We start from the raw sequence: 24,169 nt of genomic DNA, 5'->3' as shown, positions 1-24,169 counted from the left end.
CACAGTGTTCTACATCATAACACACGGACTTGAAGGAATTGGAGGGAAAGAACAATTTGTGTTTTTTACCTTAAAAATTAAATAACATGTTAATGACTTTCTTCTTGGTAATTTAGATGCCCCTTTTCTACTGATTGTAGTGTTTCTGGTTTATAACCAGTACATCAAACTATTCAAAGTTATTTTACTGCAGGTTCTGTAGTAAATAGTTTTTCAAATAGTTCTTAAAATAGTTTGAAGTACGTTGTATAACATACCTAGAGTAATATAATACCTGTATTATACACATGTAGTTTATGTATATTATATACATTTTAATAATTTAAAGTTAAGTATGATTTTTATATACGTTTTTCTCATTTTCCTTAGAAATTAGAAAATGAATTATATTTGTGCTTGGGGCAGGAAGTCGTAGCAAATTTCTTTTTGTATTATGTTTACATATCCGACTTAAAAAAAGTCTTTACATTGGTTTTGTAATTTGATTCCAATTTTTCTAGGATGCCCAAGAGATGTCAGTTTGAATCATATGCAAACAGGCTTTTTTTGTTTTGTTAGTCGTAGATAACAGGATGAAACTTTAAAAAAAAAATCGATAGAGTTCTATCGCAAGGGTAAGTAAATGTAGACAGCAAAAAATTTTTTGGAGATTCTGAAAAAGATGTATTTTTCTGCTGCTGTAATTCCCTATGGATCTGTGTGGAAGCAGGGGGAAAGTTCCATGTGGTTATTTCCTAGCATTGATTCTCCAATCAATCACTTACCTGCACTGGAGCAAGAAATAGTCAGTTATTTTTTCTCTGTAGTTCATCATTGTGAAGATGACTATAAAACCATGAGATAAATACCTTGGCAGGCCCCTTGGATTCTGACACATTTCCCAGAATGCCTATGTTTAACATATATTTCTTAATTTAACTTATCTTTTAAAATAAAACTTTATCCAGACACATAGTAAAGTATTCAAATACTATAATAAGGTAAACAATAAATGTAAGTCTGTTTTCCTTCACGTCCTCCCTTATCGCTAATCTCCCCAGTTCCCCTACTGTCCCCCTTCCATGCCCACAGAGAGCTGCCGTTCCTGACGTCTCGGGACTCATTTAAATTAGAGAGTGTCTTCTGGCCACCTGACCTTAAGTGCTTCCCAAGTGACTCTCCCTATTAGGACACTTGTTTTATGTTCATCAGGGCACTTCTCACTGCCTGACATTTTCTTGTTCATTTTGAGTATCTGTTTATAGTCTGCCCCTCTCCCACTCCTCATCCAGAAGGTGAATTTCATGAAAGCAAGAGCTCCCTCTTCTTGCTCAGTGTTGCATCATCTTCTCTTAGAAATGTGCCAGCAAAAGAATTGGTGTCTGTTAAGTGTTTGCTGAATGTTAAATCCTTTTGTAAGTTTTATTAAAGTATAATTGATAACAATTGTATTTACCAGCCTACTGGTCAATTTAATAAGTTTTCACAAAAGTACATAGTCACATAACTACTACTGTGGTTGTGATATGCAATATTTTCATCAGCCTAAGAACTCTCCGTACCCCTTTGCAGTCAATTCTCCTGGTAACCACTCATCTGCTTTTTATCATTAGAGTTTTATCTTGTATATAATTTTCACCTAGATGGAATGATATAGTATGTAGTCTTATTAGTTTGGTTTCTTTCACTTAGCATATGTGCTTTTAAAATTCATCCATGTTGGTGCATTTATTAGTAGTTCATTCTATTTTATTGTTGAGTAAATTTCCATTTCACAGATATACCATATTTTGGTAGATATTTGCTAGACATTTGGGTTGATTCTAGTGTCGGGAACTAGTGTTGGGAATGGTTTACCCAAACTATAAGCTAAGCAGTTACCCTGCCATAGTTTCAAGGATCCTGACAGGAGACATGAGATTTCTGGGTCAAAGACGAAGGACGATTTACTACTCAGTGCAATAGCATAGCCAGAGTCTCAGCATTTGTGCCAGTTTCCTGAGCCCCTATTCTTCCAGGCTGACATGAAGAAGGCTGGGCATGGTTTCTTTCAAGGAGAGAAATGCTGAGGTTGGGGAACTTGAATCTTTTATCATGGGCGGTATGCCCATCTTATCTTTGATGCAGAGGGAGGCATTATCCTTATTGAAATGTACAGCAAAACAAACCTGTGATCTCCCTAGAGGGAGAAACTATATCTTCCCGGGCTGTTTGCTCTATACACATCCTTCAAGAGATAGTAGGAAACAAAGGCAGCCATGGCCTCTATTTGCAAGACATGCAGAAACACAGGAGACTCATGGGGAGTTAATACTCAACATTCTGGTTTTGGCTACTATAAATAAATCTGCTATGAACATTAGCATACACATTTCTGTGTGGACATATGTTTTTACTTATCTTGGGTAAATACCTAGAAGCGGAATTTCTGGGTCATATGGTAAGGGTGTGTTTGACTTTATAAGAAAATGCCAAAATGTTTTCCAACATGGTTGTATCATTTTGCATTCCCACCAGCAATGTTTGAGATTTCCAGTTGCTCCACATCCTCATCAGCACTTGGCATTTTTAAAGTTGAGCTATTCTAGAGAGTGGGTTGGTACTTTGCATTGTGGTTTTAATGTACGTTTCTCTAATGACTAATGATGTAGAATATTTTTCATATGCTTTTTTCTATCTACTGCTCTTTTTGGTGAAGTGTCGGTTAAGCATTTTGTTAAAATTGTGGGTCGTTTGTCGTATCATTGAGTTTTGAGAGTTCTTTGTATAATCCGGACACGTGTTCTTTATTGTATAATGTTGGGAGAGAATTCTCCATGGATCTCTCATGTTTCTGCAAATTTTGTTAGCAGTGACACTGAGGGCTATTGTTCCAGACTATCTTTTTTTTTTTTTTTTTTTTTTTAAAGATTTTATTTTTTCCTTTTTCTCCCCAAAGCCCCCGGTACATAGTTGTATATTCTTCGTTGTGGGTCCTTCTAGTTGTGGCATGTGGGATGCTGCCTCAGCGTGGTCTGATGAGCAGTGCCATGTCCGCGCCCAGGATTCGAACCAACAAAACACTGGGCCGCCTATAGCGGAGCGTGCGAACTTAACCACTCGGCCACGGGGCCAGCCCTCCAGACTATCTTTTTAAAGGTATTTGAAAAGCAAAAAAAGCCTTGGGCAATTGAGATGGTGTCTCCCTTTGGGAAGGGAAAATTTGTTTACTGTCTAGCATAGTAAAGATAATATCTCCCAGGTTTGCTTGCAGCTCTTTAAAAAAAATGGGTTTTCCTAAGCTTGTTACTGAGTTGTGATGCAAATCTACTGCATGTGTAACATCCACCAGGGCCCAGCTGCACATCTCTCCCACAGGTGCTTGCTCTGCTCTGAGTAACGAAGTCCTTTGTCTGTGACCCAAGAGTCTCAGGTCTTCTGCTAGAATCCATGAAACTGTGGCAGGCTAACCTGTCAGTTTGCTAGTGGTATAAAATCTCAGACCTTTCACAGCTCTTGACAGATACACTTTTTCCAAAATTTTTTCTCTCAGTCTATGGCTTACGTTTTCATTTTCTTAACAGCAGCTTTTAAGTATTTAATTTTTGATAAGGTCTAATTTATTATTTTTTTAATTATAGTTCTTGCTTCTTGTGCCCTATAATAATAAATCTTTGCCTATCTCAAGGACAGAAAGAATTTTTTCCTATGTTTTCTTCTAGAAGCTTTATAACTCTAGGTTTTATATTTAGGCCTATAAGTCATTCTGAGTTAGTTTTTATATATAGTGAGAGGTTTATTGTTGTTTTTACATAGGGATATTCAATTGTTCCAGTACCATGTGTTGAAAAGATTATCCCCTCCCTATTGAATTTCCCTGGCGTCTTTATAAAAAATGAATTGGCCAAATATGGAGAGGCCTATTTACATATTTTCTATTCTGTGCCATTTATCTTTATGTATATCTTTAAGTCGCACTATCTTGATTATTGAAATTTTATAATAAAGTCTTAAAATCAGATAGTATAAGCTCTAAAACTTTGTTATTTTTGAAAAATATTTTATATATTCTAGGTCATTTACATTCCATAGAAATTTGAGAATCAGCTTGATGATTCCTACAAAAAAGTTTCTGGGGTTTCCATTGGGATTGTGTTGACTCTTTAGCTCTATTTGGGGAGAAAAGACATCTTCCAAATACTGAATCTTTTGATTTACTATGCAGTATATCTCTTAATTTCTTCAGGTCTTTGATTTCTTTCAGCCATGTTTTGTATTTACCACTCGCGTGTCTTGTAAATATTTTAAGTTTTTGCCTAAATATTTAATATTTTTTGGTGCTATTATGAGTGGTAATGCTTTGTTTTAAATTTTAATTTCCGATTGTTCATTGCCGACATGTAGAAATTCAATGAATTTTTATGTATTGACGCTCTATCTTGCAATCTTGCAAAACTTACTAATTAATTTTAATCAAGTTTCTTTGTGGGTAGATTCCACAAATTATTCTACATAGACTATCACATATTCTGGGAATAAGAAGAGGTATAATTTTTTTCCTCAATCCATGTACATTTGATTTGTTCTTGCCTTATTGTATTGAATAGGACCTCCACAACAGTGTTAAATGGACATAGTGAGCATAGACATCCTTGGATGTTCCTGCACTTAGGGGGAAAGCACTCAATCTTTCATCATTTAGTATGACGTCAGCAATAGGTTTTTCATAGATGCCTTTAGTTTCAAGAATTTCCCTCCTGTTCCTAGTTTGCCCAGAGTTTCTATCATGAATGGATGTTGAATTTGGTCAAGGGCCTTTTCTGTATCTATTGAGCTAATTGGGTGGTGTTTCCTTTTGTAGGCTCTAGAACTGAAGAATTTACATTGACTGATTTTTGAATGTTAAAGCAACCTTGTGCTTCTGTAATAAAACCAATATGATTGTGATGTTTTATTCTTTTTTTATATAATTGGATTAAATTTGCTAAAATTTTGTTAAAGAATTTTGTGTCTATGTTCATGAGAAATAGAGGTCTTTAGTTTTTTTTTTATTGGCTGCCTTTATCTGGATTTGATATTAGGGTAATGATGTCTTCCCACTCTATTTTCTAGAAGAGTTTGTGTATACATGGAGCTATTTTTTTCTTAAGCTATTTCATTCTTTCATAAGAGATGCTATCTGGGTCTGGACTTTTCTTTTGTAGGAAGTTTCGAAGCTATAAATTGATTTTCTTTAATGAATATAAGACTATTCAGGTTATCTTTTTCTCTTTAGTGAACTTTGGTAAATAATGTCTTTCAAGGAATTTAACCCCTTCATCACAGTTGGCAAAATTATTGACATAAAGTTCATCATTTTCCCTTATTATCCCTTTAATGTCTATAAGTTACGTAGTGATGTCTCCACTTACTTCTGATTTGGTAAGTTGGTTTTTTTTCTCTCTTCTTTCCTCTCTTCTTCCCTCCTTTCCTCTGTTTCTCTGTATTATTTCCAGTGTTCTTTATTGTTATGTATATATCAAAAATTCCCTCTGGAATCAGTTTACTTTTTCCTCAAAGATTCTTTTTACCTTTTTTTTTTTTTGAAGTGCCTGTCTGCTGGCAGTGAGTTATCTCTGTTTCTGTATATCTGCAAAAGCCTTTATTTCGCCTTCATTTTTTGAAGATATTTTTGCTGGGTGTTGAATTCTAGGTTCTATTTATTTTTATTCTTTCCCTTGTCTTTTGGCTTGCAATGTTTCTGACCAAAATTTCATGTCATTCTTATCTTTGTTCTTTGATATATAATGTGTCTTTTTTCCCTCTGGTTATTTTAAAAACATTATTGATTTTTAAACAATTTAATTTGGTGTGATTTGGTAGTTTTCTTCATTTTTCTTTAGCCTTTAACCAATGAAATTATTGGATTTGTAGTTTTTAAGATTTCACCAAATTTTTATCTTCATCAGTCTTTTAATTTATTTCACCTTTCTTCATCTCCTTTCACTTCCCTACTTCTCTGCATAGGGAAGTTAAATGATAATGTATGACAATCCATTATCTCTGGCCTTTTATAAGAAGGCTAATATGTGGGAAAAAATTTCAATTTAAAAACTACCTTTTTTTTTGGCCTTTTTAATGCCATTTAATAGTAATGTAGGTTGGGTAACATGGATTATTTCTACACTCTTAGAAAATAGGTAATATATATTTACCTTTCTCAACACAGGACATACTAGACAGTTGGTTTTATACATGATCTCTTTGGTTTTTCTGTTTTTCCTATTAACTTATTTATTTATTTATTTTAAAACATAACTGCATTTTATTTTTATTTATTTATTTATTTTTTTAAAGATTTTATTTTTTCCTTTTTTCTCCTCAAAGCCCCCCGGTACATAGTTGTGTATTCTTTGTTGTGGGTCCTTCTAGTTGTGGCATGTGAGATGCTGCCTCAGCGTGGTTTGATGAGCAGTGCCATGTCCATTCCCAGGATTCGAACTAACAAAACACTGGGCCACCTGCAGCGGAATGCGTGAACTTAACCACTCGGCCACGGGGCCAGCCCCTTTCCTATTAACTTATTAATAGGAAAAACTTACTTTTAAGTGAATCTTACTTTTTTTTTTTTTGAGGCAGATTAGCCCTGAGCTAACATCTGCTGCCAATCCTCTTCTTTTTGCTGAGGAAGACTGGCCCTGAGCTAACATCCATGCCCATCTTTCTCTACTTTATATGTGGGATGCCTGTCACAGCATGGCTTGACAAGCAGTGCATAGGTCTGCACCTGGGATCCAATCTGGTGAATCCTTGGCTGCAGAAGCAGAATGTAGGAACTTAACTGCTGGGCCACTGGGCCAGCCCCTAAGTGAATCTCACTTTTATCTTTCTGAGGACCAACAAAAATTCATGTGATTCTAGTGATTTTTATAAGCTTATGTTTAAGAATGGTTGCATTTGTCTACTTTTTAGAACACTGATATGTTCTATACAATATTTTATGCAAAACAATATATATATATTTTGGTAAACAGATAAATTGTTATATGTTGTGGTCTTGTGATATTTTAAGGTTTATGAACAGAGTGGGCAGATTAAATTGAGACTCTGTACTTTCTTTTGAATAGTTCTATAATATTATAGACATGTTTTGAAACTGTAGCTTATATATCTAGAACTTAAGGAAATTTATACTTTTACTGTTTGGCTCTATCTGTATCACAGATTGTCACATGGTTGAATAACTGTTGATATATTAAAAAAAAAAAGCCATTTAGATTAATAACCCTGTCCTCAGGTCAAGCAGAGTATAAGGATCACAGATCTGTTATGTGCCCCCAAATAAACTAGTTCTGTGGCTGATATTGTCAGGTTATGTAGCAAGAGGATTACCTGTTATATATAAACTGGTAACTGAGTATTTCTGGAGTGTTTGAAATGGAAACAAATATTTGAATACATTGATGTGTGCAGTACTTTAAAATGTATTGTTAATTTGCTCAACATCCTATGAGGTAAAAAGAAAGAAATTACTATTACGCAAATTTAGTATCAAGGGCATTAAGAACTTAGGTAATTTTCCAAGCCTGTACAAGGAGTCAGGATCAGAATAGCCTTGGGTTTTAAAAGCAAATCTGTTCTCCAAATCCTGGTCTCTGATGAGTCACATGGGTGAAAAGCTCTGTTCAAGAGATGTTCATTCTCTGCTCTCGTATTTCTGTGGATATTCCTGTCTTGGTTAATTTGAAACCAAGGTTACTCATAGTCCTTAATTTGGACACAATTGGTATAAGTGGTCAGCTTACTGTTATTTAAAAAAATGCAATGGCAGTGGGCTAGTCATAGGAATTAAAGTATGTTAGAAGCATCTCCTGCAGTCAAGAAACTCATTGCTCGTAATAATCACTTTGCCAAATGTTCAAAACTATGTTTTGAAGGGGAGGGAATTATTCAGAGAAGTTGGGTACGCATTATGTGTGCGTGTGTGTTTATATATATGTATAGACATACACACATATATATTTGAGAGAGAGAGAAAGACAAGCTGTTTATGGCAATAAGGATTGTAGTGGTTTGAGGTAGTAGAAATAGGTTTTTTTTCTTTCCTTCTTTCTTTTTTGCTGAGGAAGATTAGCCCTGAGCTAACATCCATCGCCAATCTTCCTCTATTTTTCATGTGAGCTGCTGCCACAGCATGGCCACTGACAGACGAATGGTATAGCTCCATGCCCAGGAATGGAGCCTGGGCTGCCAAAGCAGAGAAAGCCCAACTTAATCACTAGGCCATGGGGGCTGGCCCAGAAGTAGGTTTTTGTTTTTATTTTTGAGGAAGATTAGCCCTGAGCTAACATCTGCTGCCAATCCTCCTCTTTTTGCTGAGGAAGACTGGCCCTGAGCTAATATTCGTGCCCATCTTCCTCTACTTTATATGTGGGATGCCTGCCACAGCATGGCTTGCCAAGCAGTGCCATGTCCGCACCCGAGATTCGAACCTGCAAACCCTGGGCCGCTGAAGCGTAACATGTGCACTTAACCACTGTGCCACTGGGCTGGCACGAGAAGTAGTTTGTTTTTAATGTCAGGAATTTGGAAGGAAAATGAGGGCAACAGTGAAATTGGGTTTAAAATGTCTTTCCTACTGACTGATTAGTTATGAAAGACTATTTTTCATTCACAGATGAAATGTTACCATCTTATGAATTTTATAGGGAGAAGATATTATGCTTCATAATCTTTCATACATGGAAGTTATGGTTTTCTTCTAAGTAGTTAATTTTTTTCATATAATAAAAAGTCTGCAATAGGTGTTTGCTGACATTGATTCAGCTCCTTGATGATTCCATCAAAGATCTAGGAGCCTTTTCTCTTTAGCTCCATTGTCCTTATTTTGTTGTCTTCTGTCCTTAAGATTGCTGTCTTATGGTCACAAGATGGCTCAAGAAGCTTCAGTCACCTACAGGATGCTTTATTCCAATCAGAGGCTGAAAGAAGCGGCTGTGCCTCTTACGTCTTTTCTCTTCTAAGAGGTACACAGAAATGCCAGAAGCTCCCAGCAGACACTTCCCTGTACATTTCATGGCCAGGACCAGATCACATGACTCTACCTTGCTGCAAGGGGAGCTGGGAAATCAAAGACCCTTACTGAAACTGTTAAGATTGGCTCAGTCTAATCATAACCCATCACCTGAGTCTGGGCACATTGCTACCCTAAGGATAAAGCATAGGGGTGAATACTGAGTAGAAACTAACAGTGTCTGTCGCATATGGCTGTATTTTATCCTTCATTACTATGATGTAAGTAGTCCTCCTCTATATAATAAAGCAGTCCATGTATTCACTAAAAGAGAATTACCTTGTACTCTAAAATTCGTAACTCTACAAATGCCAAAATGCCTCTGTGAAGTATCTTTATTTATTGACTCTCTGTCTCTTTTACTTTCCTGGGAGAAAATTCAACTAATTTGTCAAAGATTTAATTACAGACCCAGAATAGGAATCAAATAGAACCTACCCCTCAAAATGTGTAAATATGAATTATCATAAAACTTTCCTGAAAGCAAAAGATACTCCCAAATATAAGCTGTATGGTAGTTGCATAGGCAAATGGGCACTCTCACTTTTTTGATTCTAGAGTCTTTGACAGTGAGTAGATTCTAAAGTTTGGGTCACATGTCTGTGTTACATCATTTAATCATGAGGATGTTGAAGTAAATCTTTGAAAATAAATCTAATAAATATATAATAAATATCCACTTTGTTTCAGAAACTGTGCTAGTACAATGGAGATTAAAAAGATGCAAATTAAATTCTTCCTTCAAGCTCACAGCAAAATGACATGAATTTCTCAGAAACTCAGGATAAAAAGTATTCAAAGTCTCAACAGTAAATTGGGTGGTTTTTTTGTTACCAAGATTACCAGCTTGGGAGTTCTGATATCCAAAGTATGAAGCTATAAGTACAGGTGAGTTTTAAACAAAATAAATAAAATTAACGAATATCACACCAAAAGCACTGTTTTTCCAAGTTGGGGATATATAGAGAGAACAAATATGAGGCGATACTATTTCCCTACTTTCAAGCCAATCGTTTGGGCATTCTGAAGCTGTAGTTAAGTTACACAGGCAAAAGAAATAATGCTGTTACATTTAAAATATATTTTCACATAAACCTTACACTCAATATTCATTCTAGAGACATATGAATAAAAAAATGATTGAAGAAAAATAAAGTGTCTAGATTCATAGACGTTTATTTAGAAAATATGGTGATCTGGGCCCTGTGCTAAAGCACATGCTTCAAAGGTGTTCTGATCTCCATTTTAGAGATGTGGAAACTAACTCTCAGGGATCAGTAACTTGCACAAGTTTTCATAGGATATAAAGACATGATGGCAGTTCTGGTGGCCCTAAAGGGTTGGGGGGTAAAATTCCTGAATCCATTGTATACAGCTAATATAGTGGTGCTCCACTCTGGCTCACATTGAATCACCTAGGGAGCTTTATAAAATCTGAATGCCTGGCCCCACCTTATACTAATTAATCCAAATCTGTGATGTTGGGGCCCAGACAGTGGTATTATAAAGCACAAAAACAAAACCCAAAAACTTCCTCCGGTGATTCTTTTGTGCAGCCCAGGTTAAGAACCACTACTTTTGCTGTAGACCTGAGGATATGATTAACTGTGTTGTTGAATCAGGGTGATCCATATCCAGTGGGTTCTTGAAGATTCAGTTCATGTGGTATTTCGTGACCTGAAAGCAAATATAGACAAGTTCCTTGTGTCTTATTTGAAATATTGTCATGTGGCATCATCTTTTCTAGCCTTTGTTCTTTTTTCTGTTTTAAAATGACTCATGCTGAACAGTACACTTACTTCATGTTGCAACTTGGTCCTTCACATGGTTGTCCCAATGCCCATTTATCTTTGTGGTCATGGGCGCAGCCTAAAAATTTAGAACAATGCAAGTCATTTAGAAATTCAAAACATGATTTCTGGTAATGCTTCAGGAAGTATTTTAAGGATAACTTTCTTTTCCACAGTGCCCTGGACTCCTTCCTGAAATAGATTAAAAACTGGTTATTGGCAGAGAAGAGAAATAGGTGGAAGGGACTTGGGCTAACACTGGGAACTATGTGATTAGTCTTGATTTAAATGCTGGAAATGGCTGTTGAGTCACTTATGGCTTTTCTAATTCTGAATCTGTCTCTCTGGAATATTTATTTTAACACTTCCCAGATAAAGATACGCAAGAAAGTCTAGTGTAACTCATTCTTTTGAAAGGAATTAAGAGCCTAGTTTTGTCATGCATGCACACTCCTAATTATTCTTTCGTCCTTTTAGATAAAATGGGGGAAAAGGACAGAGGCAAATTCTCTTAGATATATTCTGACCTAGGACAGAGTCCAAATATTATGTTATCCCAGGTTTACCCAAAGCTTAGGTAGACAGATTGTTTTCCATGTTCTCTGCTTCATCACCCTGGTTCTCACAACTCCTTGAAATTTTGTATGTGTGTATGTACTTCAGAAAAATTGTACACCACACTCCCCTCCTCTGCCTAGAGCAATGTTGTTTTGCTAAAATGACTTATTTGAATCCCAAACTTACTATTGACCAGGCATGGGACTTCAGACAAATTGCTTAACTCCTCCAAGATTTTCATTCATTCATCTCTAAAATAAAGATAATGTTATCTACAGCTTACCATGTTTGCAGGAATTAAAATTACATAATTTATATAAAGCACCTAGTACAAAGTCTGGGACATGGTACCTCCTCAGTAAATATAATTTATCTTCTCTTTTCCTCCCCCTTCCGTCTATCAAAATACATTCACAGGAAGAACCTGATGCCAGCCATTTACACATAAGTGAGAGTTTGTCTTTTTTTTTCATTTCCTAGGATATTCTATAGAAGTAGACTTCTAAGAATAATAATGATAATAATAATAGACAGTTATAATGCTTGTTATATACTTTACTATGAGAGTTATTGGTTAGATGGCTTATCTTCTTTATAGAAATTTATTATCAGTGAGTGGGGAAAGGTTATTTTTGTGTATGGTTGGTTGGAGAACAGAGAAGTCACTCCATGCAGGCAGCTCTCTCCTCTGCATATGAGGAAAACCCACCCGAAGTCACATTCAGTGATGTGTTTGTGCAAGCAGCAGTTAATGACCGTCATAGGACGACCTGTCATCAGAGTCTATCCGAGCTGATTCAGGGTTAAGATTAATCATGAAAGTCAGCACCCACAAGACACAGGTTCTGGGAAAGAAATTAGGCTGCACTTCTATGAAAATAGTTACAAAGAAGTAACAATAATTAGGAGAATGGAAAATATGACCTTCAGCCATTTGGTGCCCTGGTAGATATACAACACAGCTCACATCAGCCTTGAGGATGTGAGAAAATCTGCGCAGTGGAGACTTGAATGGTCTTTGAAATATTTCTCAAAGACACTCCTGGGATACTTGTCAGAAGTGCCCTAAGTATATTTTTCTAGAGACATAGAACCCTTTCTTCAAGGACCTATAGAGAAAAGGCAGACAAGGCTTTAGATTCTGCCCTCTCATCCTCTTGAAGACATACCTTACTTACAAAAGGAGATTTAGATTACATGATTGCATAAAACTTGGCACAGAGAAACTGAAAGCAAATATTTATTCTACAAGGATGGGTTAACAGTGTTACAGTAGTAAGACTTACCTTGTACAACTTTGAAGAAATGTATAGAGTTGTTAATGGAATGACATTATGATTAACAAACATAATTAACAGTGATTAAGAAATGTTAAGAAACTGCTGTGAGACACTGGCGCTGTGCCTGAGCGGTTAAGTTTACACTCTCTGCTTCAGTGGCTCAGGGTTCGCTGTTTGGATCCTGGGCACGGACGTACACACTGCTCATCAAGCCATGCTATGGAGGTATCCCACGTAGACGAATTGGAATGACTTACACTAGGATATACAACTATGTGCTGCGGCTTTGGGGAGGAAAAAAAAAGAAAAAAGAGGAAGATTGGCAACAGATGTTAGTTCAGGGCCAATCTTCCTCACCAAAAAGTATACCTTAAAAAAAAAGAAACTGCTGTCAGATTTCTGGTAAATATTTAACAACACTTGTGAATCAGACAACAAAAGTGGAATAAAGCCCCTCCTCTCTACCTCTGCTAAAAAAAAATGTGCATTTTTCTTTTTGACCCCAAATCAGGATTTGTCCCATAGAATTGGCCTCTTTGTTACTGTATATCCTTCAAGTTTCTGGATCAGCACTATGGGGAAAGCGACACAGCCTCAAGCGAACCTCACGTAACTTTGCTCCATTTTGCTGATTTGTATAGAGAAATATAATCCCCAGTTCTTACGGAGAATACCCTAAATAATGCCTTAATCCTGATTTGGACTAAGGAAAACTAAAGGTCTCTTTGCTTCTTTATCTTTTTCTCTCTATAGTGTGTGTGTGTGTGTGTGTACATATGTATTTTTTAAAAAACATTTGTGATTTTATCGAGATCCTGGATGCCTAGACAAAGTTTCCCTGAACGCATGACTGTGTCGTTTTGAAACTTCTTTTGGTGCCGATTTTACCTGATTAGTTTTGCTCTGAAATAGCCTGGAGGTTGTGAAAGTTGATGTCACCAGGGTCCAGAGTGTTGGCACATGACTTCAAACAAGAGATCAAAGTGAATTTCCAGAGGAGTTCCAAGTGTGTTCTGTAAGTGCTGGTAAAGAGTACTAAACATTCATGATTCATTAACTGTATCTACACCGCATAGAAGGAAGTAGAGATTTGGTACTTGCCTAGTCATTAATTTGTTATCCGCCTACACTGATAGAACACATTAATTATATCAGTTGGTTTATTGACAGATCTCTACTTTGCTTTTCTGTTTTATAGACAGTCCTAGTACATAGATGCCACATGTGTTGTTCTATCCTTTACACAATTCTTAGGATGACTTTGGCCAGTCTAAACATTGCCCAAGAATTGTTTATCGTGGCTGATTTAATACTCCTCTTGAAGCATGTGTACTATTAACTTCTGCTTAAGAATCTCCAACAAGCAAACATTTACACAAAGAGGGTGATTCCCTGCTAGCTGCAGGGAGGGATCGAGCCAATGGGACCAAAATAGATATGACTGTGGCCAGGTCCCTGAGACTTTAATCACACTTAATGACCGTACAAGTTGTGCCGGGAGGAAGGAAGATGTGATGTCTCTCTGGATTATGCAATATAGCTTGTTTTTTATTTACATGGCTGCAATAGAGGGGCTACACTGTAGCTTTTTCTCCGACTCCATTTACTGGCTATTTGTAGAAAGCCATTATTTGGTGTATTTAAAAACATTAAGAATAGGGCAAGGCAAGGAAGAGGAAAGATGTTAGGATAAAGGAAAATTTCCCACAGGCATTACTAAGAATTCATTCTGCAGAAGAAGTCCTTCTCAATTGCTTCTTGCTCATGGAAATTTTTTCACCTACCTTGCCAAGGCCTTGATACTGATATCTGGGAGGTATTAAGCAATTCAGAAAGTTTATTCATCAACTTCGATTCATCTTAATTAATGAAAAAGCAGAGAAATTAAAGTTGTGTCCCTCCTCTCTCAAAAGTTCAGGATTTGTAATGCTAATGGCTTGCTCCCCACTTAGAGTAAACACATTAGTCAAATTTGATATACTGACTCATAAGTCACACATTAGGGCCAAACGTGTTCTGTTATGAGAAATTAAGACTCCCTCTTGACACATAACTTGGCTCTGAATTTGAACCAGATAAACAACATCCCTGTTTGCTGCATTTGGAAAGTAAATTGAAATATATAGGCAATGGTGATGTCTTTATCTTTCACAGATATCACTGGATTCAGGGCAAGAAGCCTTGTGTTTTGGGGGCTCCTCTTTGAAATCCATGCCCTTCCTTAGGGCTTCTGACCCAATATGTTTAAATTTGAGATTGAGGTAAATTTGAATGGCTCTGGCTGTTGCAAGGAAGCAAGAGAAAGGAGTGGAGTTGGCCTTACAGAGGTAGCTCCTGGTTCAGTGTGAGGAGCAGCCTCATTGCATGGGATTGAATCTGAACTTGAACACCTCAGAGACTGCCCCAGTCTAGCCATTGGAACCAAAGCATAAGAGCCAGGACGAATGCACTACCCGTGATCTGCAATCGTATTATTTTGGTAACTATGAATCAGCAATGCTAAAAATACTTTTTATTTTTAACTAAAATATTTGAGATCTGAAGAAAGAGCAAACTAACCACTGACTCATTCCACTAAAGGAAAGCTTCAAGGAAGTTACCCAATGAAGACAATGTATTGCCTGGCTTTCCACAAGAAAAACAAATATCTGGTGCTTTTCAATTAAAAAAATAAATCTAAGAGCAGAGTTTTCTTCTTTTCTGAATTCAAGAGACTCCTTTAAGTTATGAGGACATTATATTAATCTCAATTTTTTTGTGGGAATTTTAGATTTTAGCTATCTTTATAGATAGCTTTTTATATCTCTATAGAAGTTTTCTAAATAGAGATTTTTCCAACTCCTGTAAATGTCAAAGCCACACTCACCTGTCTCCTGTGTCCTTAGAAGTGCTTGTCCCTTGCTCATTTTTCCTCTAGGGTCATCCTTCAGTGCATGAGCCATGCTACGACCTTGGGGTGCTGAATCCCAAGGAGACCAGACCCTGGTTAAGAGCAACTAGACTGTGTCAGCAAAGTTACCATGTGGCACCAGGCTGTGCTTGGCAGGGATGTGAAGGAAGAATTTATGGGCTGTGGCAATATGTTTGATGAAGCCCATTGGGTCTGGAAATCAATTAATAAGTATCTATTGAGTCTTTTGATTTTCTTTTTTAAATAGCATAAGCATCTCCTATGTGCCAAACACAATTCTATACTATCTCTTAGTACCCTTGGCTTCACACACTATAATATACTTTGATTCCTTCCTTCATTCACTTATACTAACAACAGCATGGTCTAATAGAAAGTAGCAGGATTTTTAACTAAGAGTTCCAAGTTTGTATTTTTTTAATCTTTTTAAAAAATTATGATTATTATTATTTGTGTTTTTTTTTTTTTTTTTTTTTTTGAGGAAGATTAGCCCTGAGCTAACAACTGCCACCAATCCTCCTCTTTTTGCTGAGGAAGACTGGCCCTGAGCCGACATCCATGTCCATCTTCCTCTACTTTATATGTGGGACGCCTACCACAGCATGGCTTACCAAATGGTGCCATGTCTGCACCTGGGATCTGAACTGGCAAACTGCAGGCTGCCGAAGCGGAACGTGCACACTTATCCACTATGCCACTGGGCCGGCCCCCTGAGTTCGTATTTAAGCACTAGCTCTCACTTGTGTGAGCTTTGGCTACTTATATTTCCTGAATCTCAGATTACTGACATAAGAATAAAAGCATCTCCTATATTTAAAATAGTTGGCAAACTAAATTTTTTATGGAGTTCTCATTTTCTACATGAGGAAACTAAGGGAAATGGCAGCAGTAAAAAGAAAATAAAGAAATGGAGGTAAGTTTAGAAAATACTATTTGTGAGGAAAAATGAAAGGCCATTGTGACACAGGCAGCTTAAGAACCAATTGTATCTCAGAACTGGGGCCTAGACTTCCCTGCCTGCTTGTGTGGTTTGATTGACAGTAAATGGGCCATCTTTATTCTCTCTATTAGAACCATCTGTCACAGGGCAGAGCCCATCCTTTGTGTATCAGGAAGAGTAGGCCTGTATTCTTGGTGAGAGGACAGGTAGTTTGTGTGGCATTGTTGTCCTGGTCTGCATTGGGAGTTGTTTATCTAGGGCCCGTAGTACCTGAAAGAAAGTTGGGCAGAATGCTGCAAGGTGCTCTTGGGCATGGCCTTTTCTTTCTGCCAAGGCTGCATTAGTTTACATAAAGCTGAGAGAAACAGAGGGCTAGATAGACAGGTTCTTGGAAGGGGAAGAGATCACCAAATGGCTCATTTTATTTTTAAAGTGTTTTCTAATTTTTATCTCTCTTCTTTTGCCATAATGCTTCTTGATTTATTTTTAAAAATGAACTTGGTCTACTTAGCTGCTCCAGAGTCAGCTCTAACCTGGCCAGGAGTCAGCCAAGGTTGAAAACCAGCAATGCGTCATGTCAGGGCTCTTGGCTAAAGCAGAGTGAGCGTGGAAGTTCCTGGGATCCACGGAGGTGGTAGGGCACAGAGTCTCTGAGATCACAGAATCAGTAAGTGCCCGCTTCATAAATGGGGTTAAATTATCCCAGCGCAGAACCTGTTTCTGCTCTGCTACTTTATATAGCCTTTGGGGGCAGGTACCTAGGTGCAGCCTGCAGCCAGAAAGTTAGATATCTACAGGTACAATTTACCCCTCATCAAGGAAAAACACTAAAATTGCTTCAACTGGCAGGCCAGAAGGAAGTGGAGACTATGGGGCAGGAGATAGTCTGAATGAAGAGAAGGAATGCATAAAGTTGTGTAATCTACGCAGAGGAAATTGAAAGTTGATTATGTTCAGATGGTTCACAGAATGTTGATTAATTCCAATAGTGATAGCAGCTAGTTGCAAGAGCGACATCCTTCAGTGCATGAGCCATGCTACGAACTAGTTTATAACCGGAGGGGTTGGGCTTAGATAGAAGTATGTGTGGTTTATCTGGAAGAACAGTAGCCAAGGCAGAGTACACAGGCAAAGATACAGTTCGTTGGGTAGACCAGTGGATGGAGAATGAGGAAGTTCTCTTATTATTGCTTCTAATTTTAGTGATATAGGAAACAAGGTTATCAGCTGATGATGAGAAGAGAAAGGGTTGTGGGAGGTATGACTGAGAAGTGAGTGGCAGAGAGAACAAGATCATTGGAGGTGAGGTGGTCAAGGAACTGGAAGGCAGAGATAACAGAAAGATTTTCGACAGGGATACGAAGATCACAAGAACTGTTAAAAGACCGGTGATGGAGAGACAATGAGCCGTGAGCTAAACTTTTCAAGAAATGAGGGGAAGTCAGATGGATCTCTGTAGATGGCTGCAACAAGGAGAGACACTGAGTGCTGTACTCCCAGGCATGACTTTTAAATTTCTGAAAGTCTTTTTTGAGACGGGAAGAACAAAGATCTGGAAGCAGCATTAAATAGCAAGGAGGACAGCTACCCTACTTCCTAGTCTAGTAGTGCGGGGATTTGATAGATAAACAGCAACCTTATGGAAAGGCTATAAGAGAAGTAGTGTTCTCAAGGGAATCCAAATTTCAGATGCAGCAAGAAGGTGAAGGGAACATTCACATAGGAGGCTGAGGATACATGGGGATTTTGCTGATGACAGATTGGGAGTGCCAGAGAATGGAGAAGAAGAAGGAAGATGAGTGTGAGTCAAATTAGGGGACAAACAAAGCCATATGGAAATGACATTCTGGGTGATGAGGGATGACCTGGGAGTTTTAGGAGAATAAAAATATTCTTATGAGCACATTTTTTTAGTGGGGGGAAAATGTAGGGCTATAAAATTTAACTTTGTTGTCGTCATCATCGTCATCATCAGACTGGTTCAGTGCTTGTCACTTTGAATACAGATTTGTTCTTTAGTGTAGGTTCTGTCTTCTAGACCACATTTATTACTATTGATCTCCTAGGCTTGAAATAATCTCAGAGGCCTTTTAGTTCATTCCTGCATGTGTATGTGTGTGTGTTTGGTTACTTTTATGGAGGTATAATTTATATATGGTAAGAAGAGAGAGTCACCCTTTTTAGTGTATCATTTTATGAGTTTTGACAAATACGTATACCACCAACACAAGATCAGAAATAGTTCTAACAGCTCTCAAAATTCACTTGTGCTTGTAGTCAACACCTTATTTCTACCTATTTCTTATTTGTTCAAATCTTTTAAAAAGTTTTTCTTATTACTGAGTTCTGAGAGTTCATTACATATTCTAGATACAGGTTCTTTACCTATCATGTCTTTCAAAAACATTTTATCCAAGTCCTTGGTTGTATCTTCATTTTCTTACCAGTGTATTTGGAAGAGCAGATGTTTATATTTTGATAAATTTCAATTTATCAATTTCCTTTTTTAATGGCTTGTGCTTTTGGTTTTGTATCTAACAAATCACTGCCTAACACAAGGTCACAAATACTTTTTTAAAGTTTTCTTCTAGGAGTTTTATAGTTTATGGTTTTACGTTTAATTCTATAATCCATTTTAAGTTAATTTTTATGCATAGTGCATGATAAAGGTCAGGATCATTATTTTTTGTATATTGATGTCCAATTTTTCCAGCACCATTTGTTGAAAAGACTATCTTTTCTTATTTGAATTCCCTTTGCCCCTTTGGCAAAAAATTAGTTGACCATATTTGTGTGGGTAAAATTATGACCTCTCTATTTTATTCCATTGATGTAGTTAATACCACACGTTCTTGATTACTGTTGCTTTATAGAAAGTCTTGAAATTAGGCAGTGTGAGTACTTCAACAGTCTTGAGTCTTCCAATACACGAACATGGTAAATATCTCTACTTATTTAGGTCTCCTTTCATTTCCTTCATCAGATCTTAAATTTTCAACATATAGGTGTTGATTATCTTTTATTAGATTTATACCTAATAATTCCATGCTTTTTGGTGCTATTATAAATATACTTTATAAAGAATTTTACAATAAAAATTCAATTTCCAATTGGTTATTGTAAATATATCAAAATGAAATTGATTTTTTATGTTGGCCTGGATCTGTGATACTCTACTAGAGTTTTTGTAGGATCTTTGGGATTTTCTCTGTTGTGTGCAAGTAGTAAGTTTGGCTTTGTTCCTTTCCAATTCTTACAGCTTTTATTTATTTTTGTCTCCTTATTGCACTGACTACAACTTCCAGTATGGTCTTAAATAGGGGTGGTGAGTGTGAGTACCCTTGACTTTTTCATGATCTTGGGGGGAAACATTCAGTCTTTAAGTCTGATTTAGCTGAACTCTTTTCATAGATGTGCTATGTCAGACTGAGGTGTTCCCTTTTATTCCTAGCTGTCTGAGAATTTTTGTTATTAATGGATGTTGATTTTTTTATTTTTGGTGAGGAAATGTGGCCCTGAGCTAACATCTGTTGCCAATCTTCCCCTTTTTTGCTTGAGGAAGATTGTCCCTGAGCTAACATCTGTGCCAATCTTCCTCTATTTTGTATGTGGGATGCCACTACAGCATGGCTTGATGAGCAGTGTGTAGGTCCATGCCCAGGATCCAAAACAATGAACCCTGGGCCACCGAAATGGAACAAGAGAATTTAACCACTGTGCTACTGGGATGTCCCCAATGGATGTTGAATTTTATCAAATGATTTCTCTGCATCTATTGAGAAAATCCCATGGTTTTCCTTTTTTTTTTTTTTAAGATTGGCACCTGAGCTAACAACTATTGCTAATCTTCTTTTTCCCCCTGCTTTCTCTCCCCAAATCCCCCCAGTATATAGTTGTATATTTTAATTGTGGTCCTTCTAGTTGTGGCACATGGGATGCCGCCTCAACATGGCCTGATGAGCAGTGCCATGTCTACAACCAGGATCCGAACCCTGGGCTGCCAAAGTGGAGCCCATGAACTTAATCACTTGGCCACGGGGCTGGCCCCTGGTTTTCTTTTTAAGTCTGTTCATATAGTGAATTACATTGATTAATTTTCTAATGTTGAACCAGCTCTGTATTTCCAGGATAACTTCACTTGGTCGTGATGTATTATTATACTTTGGATATATTGCTGGATTTTATTTGCTAAGATTTTGTTGAGGACTTTTGCATTTATGTTGATGGAGGGTAATGGTTTGTAGTTTTGTATTCATTGTAAGTTCTTCATCTCGTTTTGGTGTCAGGGTAATGCAGGCCTCATAATGTGAGTTGAAAAGTATTCCCTTCTCTAGTTTTTGGAAGATTTTGTGTATAATTCATATTATTACTTCCTTATGTTTTTGGTAGAATATGCCTGACAATCCATCTGGTCCTGGACTTTACCTTGCTGGAAAGTTTTAACTACAAAATCAATTTTTTTTAGGAGATATATAATTGTTTAGCTTATCTATTTCTTCTTGAGTAAGCTTTGGCAGTTAGTATCTTTCAAGGAATTTGTCCATTTGTTTGGAGTTATTGTTGAATTACTGATATTTGTGTCTCCTCTCTGCCCTTCTGTCACCTTCTCTCTCCTTCTCTTTTTCTGAGAACCTGCTTAGAGATTTTATTAATTTTAATGATCTTTTTAAAACAAACAGTTTTTGGTTTCACTGATTCTCTACATTACTTTTCTTTTAAAAATTTTATTGGTTTTTCTCCTCTCATTTAAAAAATTTCCTTCATTCTTCTTGTTTCAGGTTTAATTTATACTCTATTTCTAGTTTCTTAAGGTGGAAGCTTAGATAATAAATTCAAGAAGTTTCTTCTTTTCTAATATAGATATTTAATGCTACATATTTCCCTTGTGACCTTCTTTTTGACCCATGTGGTATCTATGTTTGTTGTTTAATTTACAAATATGCAGAGATTTTCAATATCCTTTTGTTATTGATTTCTCGATTAATTCTTTTAGTATCATAGAATATACTTTGTATGACTTCAGTAATCATAAATTGGTTGAGATTTATTTCATGAACCAGAATGTGATCTATCTTGCCGAATGTTTCTTGTGTATTTGAAAAGAATAGGTATTCTGTCGTTGTTGGGTGGTTTGTTTTATAAAAACCAATTAATTCAAGTTGGCTGCTAGTTTTGTTCAGGTTCTGTATTCTTACTGATTTTCTTTCTACTTGTTTTATCAAATACAGAGATAGAGGAATATTTAAGTCTCTAACTCTAATTGTGGATTTGTCCATTTCTGCTTTCAGGACTATCAGTTTCTGCATTTGCATTTTTAATCTTTGTTGTTAGGTGCATATGCATTTAGGATTATAACAGCACTCTTTAACACTAAAAATAGTCCTTGTTTTGAAATCCACTTTATCTGACATTAACATAATCACTGCATCTTTCTTTTGATTAGTGTTTGCATGATATATCTTTCCCACACTTTTGCTTTTAACGTATTTGAGACTAGATTTAGACTGATTTTTATTCTCACCAGTATATATTTGTGTCTTGTTTCTTTCCTTTTCTAATCTGATAATCTTTGATCTCTGATTTTTATATAGTTTGTTTTGGTCATTTGCCTTTAATATAATTATTGATACAGATGGATTAAAATCTACCATCTTGCTTGTTGTTTTTTATTTCATTTTTCTTTGTCCTGTTTTTTCTGCATGTTTTTGGACTGAGTATTTTTTGTTTTTTGTAGGAAGATTCACCCGGAGCTAACATCTGTGCCAATCTTCCTCTACTTTGTATGTGGGATGCCTCCACAGCATGGCTGATGAGTGGAGCAAGTTCACACTGAGGATCTGAACTTGCAAACCTGGGCTGCCGAAGTGGAGCATAAAGAAATTTAACCAGTCAGCCACGGGGCTGGCCCCCTGGATTGAGTATTTTTTAACTTCCATTTTACTTATTTCCATTATTGGATTATTACTTTTACTGCTTTTTAAAAATGTTTGATCTCATGTGCTAGCATTGGCAGTATACATCTCTAATTACTTGCATTCTATCTTCACATAATAGGTAGGTTGAAGACTCATAACAGTATACTTCCAATTCCACCTTTCCTGCCTTTGAGCTATTGTTGCTATAGATTTTACTTTTATATAGTGTATAAAGGCATGATAAATTTGTGCTATTTTTGCTTTAGACAATTTTCTATTAGTGTCATTAAAAATAAAAAAACTCTTTTGTGTTTACTTTCATTTTAACCATTTCTAGAGATCTTTAATGCTCTGTATAAATCTAAGCTTGTGTCTTATATCATATTCTTTCTGCCTGAAGAACTTCCTTTTACACTTTATAGTGCATGTGTACTGGTAATGAATTCTTTCATCTTTTCTTTGTCTGAAAAAGATGTTAATTTGCCTCATTTTTGAAGGATATTTTTGTTGTGTATAGAATTCTCAGTTGCAATTTTTTTCTTTCAACATGTCTTCTTATTCTCATACTTTCTGATGAGAAATCTGTTGTCAGTTTTACCTTCATTCCTCTATATGTAATGTGCCCTTTTTCTCTGGTTGTTTTTAATATTTTCTTTCTCTCTCTCTCTTTTTTTTTTTTTTTTTTTGCTTTTCACTGCCTTGTATATATGTCTATTTTTTTTTAATTATTTATCCTGCTTGGGAATCTCTGAGCTTCTGGAATATGTGCATTTGATGTGCTTCATTATTTTTGGAAAATCGTTAACCATCATCCTTCAAATATTTATTCTGTCTATTCTCTCTCTTAACTTCTTCTAGATTTCAGTTGGTGTATGTTAGACCATTTGATATCATCTTATAGCCCTTGGATGCTCTCATCTGTTTCATTCAGTCTCTGTCTCTTTGTATTTCAGTTTAGGTAATTTCTATTGACCTATCATTAAGGTTGCAGATTGTTTTATTTAGCTGTATCATGTCTATTAAAGTAAAAGTTGAGGGCATTCTTCTTTTGTTTCTGTGTATTTGTTTCTAGCATTGTCATTTGACCCTTTCTTATAGTTTTCATATCTCCACTGAAATTCAATATCTGTTCATGCATGTTGACCTCCGATCCTGCTAGAGCCTTTCACATGTTTGTTATAGTGATTTTAAATTTACTATATGGTGGCTCAACATATGGGTCATCTCTGGATCTATCAGTTGCTTTTTCTCTCGTCAGTAGGTTGTTTTGTTCTTGCTTTTTTGTATTTTTCATTGAATAGTGAGTATCATGTGTAGAACAGTAGAGAGTGAGATAACTACTATTTCTGCTTGGAAATGGGTCTACCTGTCTTCTGCTAGGCTGTTATTGTGGGGTGTTAGGTCAGTCTATTCAGAAGTGAGCAGGGTTTGGGTTTTGCTGTTGCTGTGGGTTCATTCACTATATCCCCGGCTTCAAATTCCTCTAGCATTACCTCCTGTTTGGGGTGGGGTCTTGTTTGCCATTGGTTTTTTTTGTTGTTGTTGTTAAGGAAGATTGGCCCTGAGCTACCATCTCTTCCCTATCTTCCTCTTTTTGCTTGAGGAAGATTGTCCCTAAGCTAACATCTGTGCCAGTCTTCCTCTATTTTAGGAGTGGGATGCTGCCACAGCATGGCTTGATGAATGGTGTGTAGGTCTACACTCAGGATCTGAACCTGTGAACACCAGGCCACCAAAGTGGAGCATGTAAACTTAACCACTACAC

The 24,169-nt window shown here is 36.6% G+C and overlaps 2 long non-coding RNA genes across 3 annotated transcripts in view; one reads left to right on the top strand and one right to left on the bottom strand.

Moving 5' to 3' along the window:
* The window catches only part of LOC138923755 (uncharacterized), a 62,436-nt gene extending 38,992 nt beyond the window's left edge, over positions 1-23,444 (top strand). For both annotated transcript variants that reach the window (XR_011437837.1, XR_011437838.1), the window contains 3 exons: positions 8,846-8,963; positions 9,701-9,898; positions 22,224-23,444. This is a non-coding gene — a long non-coding RNA (uncharacterized lncRNA). The remainder of the gene's footprint in view (positions 1-8,845; positions 8,964-9,700; positions 9,899-22,223) is intronic.
* Positions 10,169-15,675, bottom strand: LOC111773083 (uncharacterized). The gene is made up of 3 exons (XR_002807281.2): positions 15,505-15,675; positions 10,810-10,879; positions 10,169-10,687 (listed from the first exon to the last, which is right to left on the bottom strand). It is a non-coding gene; the product is annotated as an uncharacterized lncRNA (long non-coding RNA).
* Positions 23,445-24,169: the final 725 nt, after the last annotated feature.

This window comes from Equus caballus, chromosome 4, assembly GCF_041296265.1.
Source record: "Equus caballus isolate H_3958 breed thoroughbred chromosome 4, TB-T2T, whole genome shotgun sequence".
In the NCBI taxonomy this organism is placed as follows: domain Eukaryota; kingdom Metazoa; phylum Chordata; class Mammalia; order Perissodactyla; family Equidae; genus Equus; species Equus caballus.
This window is presented reverse-complemented; position numbering and strand designations above follow the sequence as displayed.